General features: G+C 37.0%; 1 pseudogene; it reads right to left on the reverse strand.

Annotated features, from left to right (window-relative positions):
- Positions 1–9,352: 9,352 nt before the first annotated feature.
- On the reverse strand, positions 9,353–10,115 carry LOC118021315 (annotated as a pseudogene).
- Between the last annotated feature and the right edge of the window lie 45 nt (positions 10,116–10,160).

Below are 10,160 nucleotides of genomic sequence, written 5' to 3' on the forward strand. Positions count from 1 at the left end.
GAGTTAAGACACTTAGGTTCAATTCTTGAAGCTGCAGCTGTGTATGACATTGGACCAGATATTTAATCCTTACATGTGGTTCATTATATACAGCTAGCATCCCCTTCCCAGATGTAAAAATATTGCTAAAAATATTGCTAATATAATTATAGCACTGGCCAAGAGAATCCTATGTAAGTTAAAGAAATAAGCAAGCCAATATGAATATTTAGCCAGCAAAATTATATTTGTTCTAATGTTTGAAACTCCTGTTTTTCAAGGTTCTGTTTTTATGGAATTAAATTAAATTCCCAGAATTCTAGTTGCCAGAAGTCTAGGATATTTCTTCGTGGCACATAGATATATAAAGTTTCTTAGCTGAGACCACAAGCATGAAAAAGATTAATATTCCTCTAAAGAATTCCAGTTAACTAAGCAACATAATTCACGTACAGTGGCACTGTTAACTTGTGAATTATTAAATATCATATTTAGGATAATTTGAAAAAATTGTAAAAAATGAAAATTATTTTTGTAATGTTTATAGTATTCTGAGAAAAATTATATCCCAAAGCAGATGAATTGGACTCAAATGGTTTAACCAATTTAATCAGGAGGAGTTCTAAAAAAATTAAAAGACAAAACTCTAGCTAACTGAATGAAAAGAATGATGTCATATCCAGTTCCCTGGTCTTGAATAGAAGTTTTAGCTTAGAGCTTCTTCTTTGATATATTTGTGACAAAGAACACTCAGCTCAAAAAGAAAACTAAATAACATTATATGGCCTTTTATTTGAAAATTGACCTGAATTTTATTTTCATTCTAATGGATTTATGCAGGTGACAGAATTATCACCACTGCAATTTAATCTATTAAAAATAAATTGAAAGAATGTGAAAATATTTGTAACCTGTTACAAAGTATTATTATCATCAATATATAAAAAGCTATTACTAATAAGTGAAATTGGATATAAATATGTAATACAAAAAAGAAGAAATAATAAATATATGAAAAGTGGTCACCAATAATAAAGAAAAAAGATTAAATGTGCAAAATCATTTTTCCTAATAAATTTGTAAACATTAAAAATGATAATCCAGTATTTTTGCAAGTATGGGAGAGAAAACTGCTGGTGGAGTATAATTCAGCACATGATTTCTAAAGATTTTAAGTCATGAAGATATCTATCTAAAATCCCATTTTAATTTGCTGTATTTACTCAAAGAGAGTAATTAGAAATATGCCAAAAAAAGGTTTTATAAAAATGTGTCTACAAAGGGTAGATGTTCTTTACATTTTATTTTTTCTTGTTGTGATCAGAAGATGGGCACTCTCTGCATTTTTGTTTCTCTTTAAGTTTAAACATTGAGCCTATAGGATTTTTAAAGGCCAAGCATATGTTCATCATTATGAAATTCTTGTGAGATCATTTATTATGAAACAATTTTCCTGGGTAGTGACATAGTGGAGGAATGTGAATTTCTCCTCATTCTGAAATCCTCACAAAGACTTCAGTGGGGGTCATTGCATCTGTTTTGAGTTCATTGCTGTAGAGTTTTTTGATTAATGTTTTATAAGCTTATGAAAACAAATAGAAACCATTAAAGTCATTAAAAAGTGTTTTTTGTTATTAAGATTTAAGTTAATGTTCAAATCACATAGAAAAAGTAGCATTTCTGTTTCAATAAGGAAAAGTTAACGTATCACGTTAATCTCTTGTCTTAGCCAGTGAAAAAATAGATAAGATCATTAAACAGTAGAACTTTCACTGCTTAAATTTAATATTAATACATGGCTACTTCGAAGAGAACAATATCTGTGTCACTCACATTACAGTTATGGCAGGCTTAGCATCTATGTGCTTCTTGGGCATTTGCTTCTGCTAGTTTAAATTATTCCTGCTAATAATTTCTTTTTGAGATGGGATTATGAGTATTATTTTTATACTGAAAGGAAGGAAGGGAATTATTGAAATTCCAGAAAAGTAGTGAAATGTGAGAAAGATGAATATAAAAATTTTATGAATATGAGGAGAATTTGATCTCTGTAATTCAATGGCATATTCTGTTTTTTTCAATCTGGATTATTGGTTTCTTGGACATAAGTTTTACTGTTGCTTGAACAGTTTACTTCTCTGATTGAGATCTTTTCTCTGAGTCTAGCCTTCACTCTTATCCTGTTCAGCCCTAATATTAAATCAGCAAGTAATGATTTGAGGGCTGTATCATGCTATCATCTCAAACTCCACATGTTTAAATCTAAGCCCACCTTTTCTTTTCATGTCTACTTGAATTAAATTTCAAATTATTAAAATAATTTTATTTTCTTCATAATAATACATGCTTATGATTAAAATATCAAAGAATACTAAAGGGATTATACTTTTAAGTGTCTTTCTGCTCTCAAATAACTTTTAAATATTTAAAAATATTAAAAGAACTTTTTAATATTTTTATATGTCATCATTTGCATTCATATTTCTATTTGGCTAATTCAGTGATGCATTTTTATATCTACTGGCACTCTAATATGGTAGCTGAGGATTTGCTATTCTTATACTATACTCCTACTTCTGCTCCTTCCAGCTTTCTTTTATAATTACAATTTTTGGTTAAATCAACAGTCAATGTTTATGTTGCTATGACACTATAAACATTACTCAATATTGAATCAAATAGTATGGTATAATTGCACTTACTATCTAAAGGAATTTTTTCCTGTTCATAATTGATAATAATTTCTTAAGATTTTTTTTCTTAGTTGTTTATGAACTGTTTTCCCAAGATGTTCCCATATATATGTTAAATGACTGGAAAATACTCAAGCATGCCAATCTTTGTTTTTCCCTCCCTCCTTCCTTCCTTCCTCCCTCCCTCCCTCCCTCCCTCCCTCCCTCCCTTCCTTCCTTCCTTCTGTAGTTTCTCTTCCTCTTCCACTCCTTTGTCCTTCTTCTTCCTTCTCCTCCTTTTATTTTTTGGAGTACTTCTTTCATCTTCAATCATGATTTGTTGCTCTTCTGGGCCAGAAAACAAATTTTGCCCTTGACCTCTCTTTGTTTTTTGTTTGCTTCAACCATAGAGCATCTTCCGGTCATTTCCAAAGGAAAGTCACCATGGTAAATAAATAGTTTTACCTTGAATGTCTGAAGATGACCTTTTTCCCACCCTTACACCATTCATAAATGAGAAATCTTTTTCCTTATGTATTTTGAAAGTTTTGTTTACCTCATGAGTCTTGGCTCCCATAAATTGCTACTGAAAAGTATAAACCTCATTCCAGGCTTATACCCCTTGCTACATGCTTCTCAGGATTTCTGTGTTATAAATACCCTCACTTTTAATTAGAATTTCCTTCCATTGCTTGAAAATGGCTCTAATTTTCCCAGCTATTTGCCTTTCTCCCAACTGTTCTATTTCAAAAAGCCTACTGTCATGAGGAGACAGACTTCATTATTTGATGATTGACCACCGACAACTTTTAAGCCTTATCCCTTCCTGTACCCCTTGTATCTCACAACTGGGCAAGCTGATAAGAAAGCCTGGATGCTCCCTCCTTTGGAGCCAGTGCAAGGCTCAAATCATGCAAATCTCTGCCTGCTTATGTGAGAACTCTCCATCTATTTCCACATCCCAAGTGCAACCAAAACCCAGGCTGGTTTCCTTTCTTTGCTCTCTCAAGCTACTTCAGACCTGTTTGAAATGCCTGCCCTGCTCTCCCTGGAGACCACATTTATGTAAGTAATAAAACTTTTCATACACTCTTGGTATGTATCTAGGGTTATCAGTCTCAACATCCAAACCAAACCTTGAGTAGGCTTCTTTCTTGCTTTTGTATAATGACCATAACCTTTACTATTGTCTTCTACTCCATTCTCTTCATCTCTATTGGTTGTTAGCTTTTTAATTCTTTGTTGAATTTTAATGGGAACTTGGGGGAAAATAAAAGACTATGAAGGTAAATAAAAGACTGTGGTCAATTTATTCTAGTTATTCAGAAATCTCCCCATCATTCCTTTAATACCTCAAACTTAATCCTTAAAGTCATGCTTAACTCCTGCTTCTCCTTTTTCCCCATATCCAAACTTAGCTGATTTTTTTTCTTTCATATGTCTTCATGGTGTTAACTTGCTTCAGCACTGACACTTAAACTGATTTGCTTGTTTATTAACACAATTTAAAAATGGAATTCTTTCTGCCTCAGCTTCCATTGAAGTCCAAAGGCTAAAAACAAACCAATAGGTGGTATCTTCTCTCATAGTCTTTTTTTTTTCTTTTCTCATATTAAATGAGTTACAAGGATAATTATGCAGAAATTTCAGTGGAGATGGCTCAAAAACTAGTTTATCATATAAGAGGACATAAAAGGGTTTACTTTGAAGGGGTGGATCTAATGTCATTTTAAAATAGATCCTATCTAAGTGGGCCTCTTGCAGCTCTTTGAGATGGGAATGGACGGAGCCCTGCAGAGTACTGCAGGTTGCAGGAGCTGGGGGCCGGGCGGGGGCTGCAAAAAACCAGCTGGCTGGTGGAATGGCTTTGCCCTCATTTTGGTAGTTGCAGTTAGCTGTTCTCAGTAGGAGAATCTTTGAGATACCTATGAAAGCACAACATGATCAAAACAGTCAGCTTTTGAATACCTGCCAGAGTACACTAACATCAGAATATGACTGTACTAGTAAGTAAAACCGTCTCTAAACCTTATGTGTCTTCCAGCTGGCCAGTTTTGTTATTTGCCATCAGCATTTTGTGAGGCCTTTTTAAGTGGCTCCTGTGCTGGCTCCCTGACGTGGGGCCCACACTCAGTCCGCAGGAAATAGAGACCTCAGGAAGCCAATAGTGGCTTGATTTGACAATGGTAACCTCTGTGACCTTTACTGCCAGGCAGCTAATCCAGTCAGAGGCTTTTCACTTTTCTCCTACATTGAGTAGAAAGCAGCCCCTTTGCGCCATCAACCTCCGTGAGACACATATCAAGCTGTCGGAATGATGCCCTAAAGCCTCTCTTACTTGGCATGAGGTATGAGGGAAGAGATCCCTCCTGTTGATCAAGGACAGAAAATGCTTAAGCGCTCCAAAACGTTTCTCAAAATAATTCTCGCCTTTGGTGCCTAAAATGTCTTTCTGCTGAGGTAGCCTGGCCTGTTTGGAAGCCTCCCTTTATTGAACACATTTTTAAGTGATCCTTAGGCCATTTCTTCGATCTCAACCATTTTATACTTTTGAGATAAGTGTCAGTATGCTGATGATCACACAACTCGTTTTTGAGAAACCTCCTCGGCATATTTTGCACAATGGGAAACCTGCGGGTACTTGCTACATATTATAACATTGTGTTATATTTTTAAATGTATTGATTTATCTATATTGAGTACCTGTTTTGCAAAAATGTTCCTCCTGTCTGCTGGTTGTTTTTCAACATTGTTTGGGGATTTTTGTTGTCTTAGGAAAGTTTGGGTTTTTTTTTTTTAAATATAACAGGATTGAGGTAAAATTTATATAAAATAAAATTCAGCAAGTAATCTTTTTTTTTTTTTAAAGATTTTATTTATTTATTTGACAGAGAAAGACACAGCGAGAGAGGGAACACAAACGGGGAGTGGGAGAGGGAGAAGCAGACTCCCTGCCGAGCAGGGAGCCCGATGCGGGACTCGATCCCGGGACTCCAGGATCATGACCTGAGCCGAAGGCAGTCGCTTAACCAACTGAGCCACCCAGGCGCCCCCAGCAAGTAATCTTAATAAAGAAAAAGAAGAACAAAACTGAAGGTATCACAAATCCAAGATTTCAAGATATACACAAAGATGTAGTAATCAAAACAGTATGGTACTAGCATAAAAAAAGACACATAAATCAATTGAACACAATAAAGGACCCAGAAATAAACCCATGACTGTATGGTCAATTCATCTATGACAAAGGAGGAAAGAATGTGCAATGGGAAAAAGTCTCTTCAACAAATAGTGTTGGGAAAACTGGACAGCTACATGCAAAAGATTCAAATTGGGCCACTTTCTTACACAATACATGAAAATAAATTCAAAATGGACTAAAGACCTACATGTGAGACCCAAAACCATAAAAATCCTAGAAGAGAGCACAGGCAGTAATTTCTCTGATATTGGCCATAGCAAACTATTTCTAGATATGTCTCCTGAGGCAAAGGAAATAAAAGAAAAAATAAACTACTGGGGCTATATCAAAATAAAAAGTTTCTGCACAGCAAAGGAAAATATCAACAGAACAAAAATACAACCTACGTAATGGGGGAAGACATTTCCAAATGATACATCCCATAAGAGGTTAATATCTAAAATGTACAAAGAACTGATACAAACTCAAAAAACCCAAATATCTAATTAAAAATGGGCAGAAGACATGACAGACATTTGTCTAAAGAAGACATACAGATGGCCAACAGACATATGAAAGGATACGCAACATCACTCATCATTAGGGAAATGCAAACCAAAACCACAATGAGGTACCATCTCACACCTGTCAGAATGGCTAAAATCAAGAACACAAGAAACAACAAGTGTTGACAAGGATGTGGAGAAAAAGGAATACTCATGCACTGTTTTTGGGAATGCAAACTGGTGCAGCCACTGTGGAAAACAGTATGGAGGTTCCTAAAAAAATTAAAAATAAAAACACCATATGATCCTGTAATCCTACTACTGGGTATTTACCCAAAGAATACAAAAACACTAATTTGACTAGATATATACGCACCCCTATGTTTATTGTAGCACTAATTATAATAGCCAAAGTATGGTAACAACCCAAATGTCCATTGATAGATGAATGGATAAAGAAGGTGTGATATGTATATATATAATGGAATAATACTTAACCATAAAAAGAATGAAATTTTGTCATTTGCAACAACGTGGATGGACCTAGAGAGTATGATGCTGAATGAAATGTCAGAGAAAGATAAATACCATATGATTTCACTCATATGTGTAATTTAAAAAACAAAACAAATGAAAAAAGGGAAAAAAGAGACAAACCAAGACACAGAGTCTTACCTATAGAGAACAAACAAATGGTTACCAAAGGGGAGGTGGGTGGGAGGATGGGTGAAATAGGTGAAGGGGATTTTTTTTATGTTTTTTTAATTTTTTTTTAAGATTTTATTTATTTATTTGAGACAGAGAGAATGAGAGATAGAGAGCATGAGAGGGAGGGGGGTCAGAGGGAGAAGCAGACTCCCCGCCGAGCAGGGAGCCCAATGTGGGACTCGATCCCGGGACTCCAGGATCATGACCTGAGCCGAAGGCAGTCGCTTAACCAACTGAACCACCCAGGCGCCCCTAGGTGAAGGGGATTAAGAGTACACTTACCATGATGAGCAGTGAGTAATGCATAGAATTGTTGAATCACTATATTGTGCACCTGAAACAAAGATAACGCCTTATGTTAATTATACTAGAATTAAAAAAATAAATTTAAAGATATATATAATTCACCAACTTAAAGTGTACAATTGGATAAATTTTGACAGTTATTATACTTATGTAGCCATCAGTACAATCACGATATAGAATATTTCCATTACCCCAAACGAGTGCCCTTGTCCCCTTTGCAGTCAGTCTCTTAACCACTGTCCTTTGCCTGAATTTCGTTCTTGTAGTTTTTTTACTGACTTTAGTTACAGGTCATGATAGTATTAAGAGATGCCCTAAGGAATTTTCTGTATTCCAGACATGCTCAATTACATAGTATCTGCCAGTCCACAGATGGTATTTTGGGCAGAAGCAGTATATGCAGGGAAGGCAAAACCATATCCAGAGTAATTGTCTATTTTAATAGTAACAAAATATTATCCCTTACATGGTGGAAGAGTCCAATGTAATTAACCTGCCACCAGGGAGCTAGCTGACCCTGGGAAATGGTGCCACACTGGGGACTCAGTATTCTGAGATGCTGGCAGATTGGGTACTCAGTTATGGTTGTAGCCAGATCAGTCTTGGTAAGTAGAAGTTCAGGTTACTTAACCCATGGATTACCTCCATCCCTGCCAACAGGACCACTTTGTTCATGATTCCATTGAGAAATGACAGAAGTGACTAGGGAAAGAAGCTGACTGGTATCCAAAAAAAGACTGCCATTTCCCTTCTATCCACTTGCTTATTAAAATCCTCCACTCTTGATGTCACCCTTTGGTGGGTATTCATATGGGACACAAATATCTTCATATCCTTTGCCCATTCAGAGAGGTCTGTCCACATACTTCTTCCCTGGAATTCCTTATCACCAATCTTTCAATCATGTTCCTTACAAGTCCCTTACCCTAGAGCCAAACCATTGAGCACAGTTCATGAATAATTATAGACCCTTATATATGGCTACTCCTCCTTCCAGGAAAAATGAACAACTAGATACACCATTCAAAATTCTGTTCACTGGAATGACTTCCCTCCACCACTGTCCTTTGGGGATGTCCCAGAAAGAGGCTATAGTGTTATAGCTGTCCACTTTCTGGTCATGTCTGCATATTGTGCAGAACTGTCTGAGGTCTGAGTTTTCTCTTTCTCAGTCAACTGGTCATAAGAAATTCTCCATCAAGAATTTTCTCAAAAAAAAAAAAAAAGAATTTTCTCATTGGGTGTTTTATTAACCTAAATACAGTATTTCTTACCACAGAGAAAATGCTTTGTTTTGTACTTAAGCACTTTAAATTCAAGCACATTTCTAGGCAAATTTAATTATATCACTGATAAATAATAAACTTTAGTAGTAACTGTATTTAAATAAAACAGGTTTTCTCAGTGGCAGAACTATTGATATTTTGTGTCAAATAATTCTTGTTGGAGCATATCTTGTGCACTGTAGGATGTTTAGCTCCACCCCTGGTCTATATTTACGAGATGACTATAATATTCTTTCCAGTGTGACAATCAAAACTCTCCCCAGGCATTATCATATATCCTCTGTGGGGCAGAATCATCCCAATTGAGACCCACAGAACTAGAACTATACATTATTATTATACATTATTACACACATATATATGTTATACATAATATGAAATATAAGATGTACATTTTTAAATAACTTAAATGTGTAATTGGAAAGTTGAAAGAGCTCCTTGGTGACTCAGTCAGTTAAGCGTCCAACTCCGATAACTCAGGTCATGATCTCAGGGTTCTGAGATTGAGCCCCCATGTTGGGCTCCTCAGTGCTGGGCATGGAACCTGCTTAGAATTCTCCCCCTCCCTCTCCCCTCCACCCCCTGTGCCATCTCTTAAAAAAAGAAAAGAAAATTTGAAAGGCAAAAGCCACAATTTATGTTTGGCAGTTCTTTATCTTCTAAAAGATATAATTTATCTTTCTTCTCACATTTTTTTAAAGATTTTTTGGGGGGGTCCCAAATTACTTTATTTGAAGAATGGTACAAATGAAAGACGTTAAGTAGATGTTTTGGTACAACTTATAGAAAAGGTAAAGGTAACCCCAACATGCATGCACTGCCTTGGTGACGAGGGTGGTCACCCTTGTGGCTATGGGAAGACAGCCTAAGGCTTAGCTCTCACTATCGCTGTTTCCCAAGGTGTGCTTGTCAAAGAGATACTCTGCCATGCCAGATTCGGGAGCCCCCATCTTGCGCAGGTTGGTTCCGTGGTCACCCAATTCTTTGATGGATTTCACCTGCTCATTCAGGTAATGAGTCTCAATGAAGTCACACAAATGGGGGTCACTTTTATCAGTGGCCAGTGTGTGCAGTTCCAGTAGTGACTGATTCACGCTCTTTTCCAAGTGTAATGCACACTCCATTGCATCCAGCCCGTTCTCCCAATCATCACGGTCTGGTTTCTCGATATCCTGAAGGAAGATTCAGCCACCTCGTTGGTTCTGCAGCTTCATCAGTTTCTCAGCATGCTCCCTCTCCTCATGAGATTGGTGAAGAAAATATCCGGCAAAGTTCTTCAAAGCCACATCATCGCGGTCAAAGTAGTAAGACATGGACAGGTAGACGTAGGAGGCGTAGAGCTCCAGGTTGATCTGCGGTTGATGGCGGCCTCCGAGTCCTGGTGGTAGTTCTGGCGCACCTGCGAGGGGGACGCGGTCGTCATGGCGGCGGCTGAGAAGAGGCGGCGGCGAGCGGCGGCTGCTCGGTGCTGGAGTGGCCGGCGCTGGAGCGGCGGCTGCTCGGCGCTGGAGCGGCGGCTGCT

Source organism: Mirounga leonina, unplaced genomic scaffold, assembly GCF_011800145.1.
Source record: "Mirounga leonina isolate KUSES-001 unplaced genomic scaffold, KU_Mleo_1.0 Mir_174, whole genome shotgun sequence".
Classification (NCBI taxonomy): Eukaryota; Metazoa; Chordata; class Mammalia; order Carnivora; family Phocidae; genus Mirounga; species Mirounga leonina.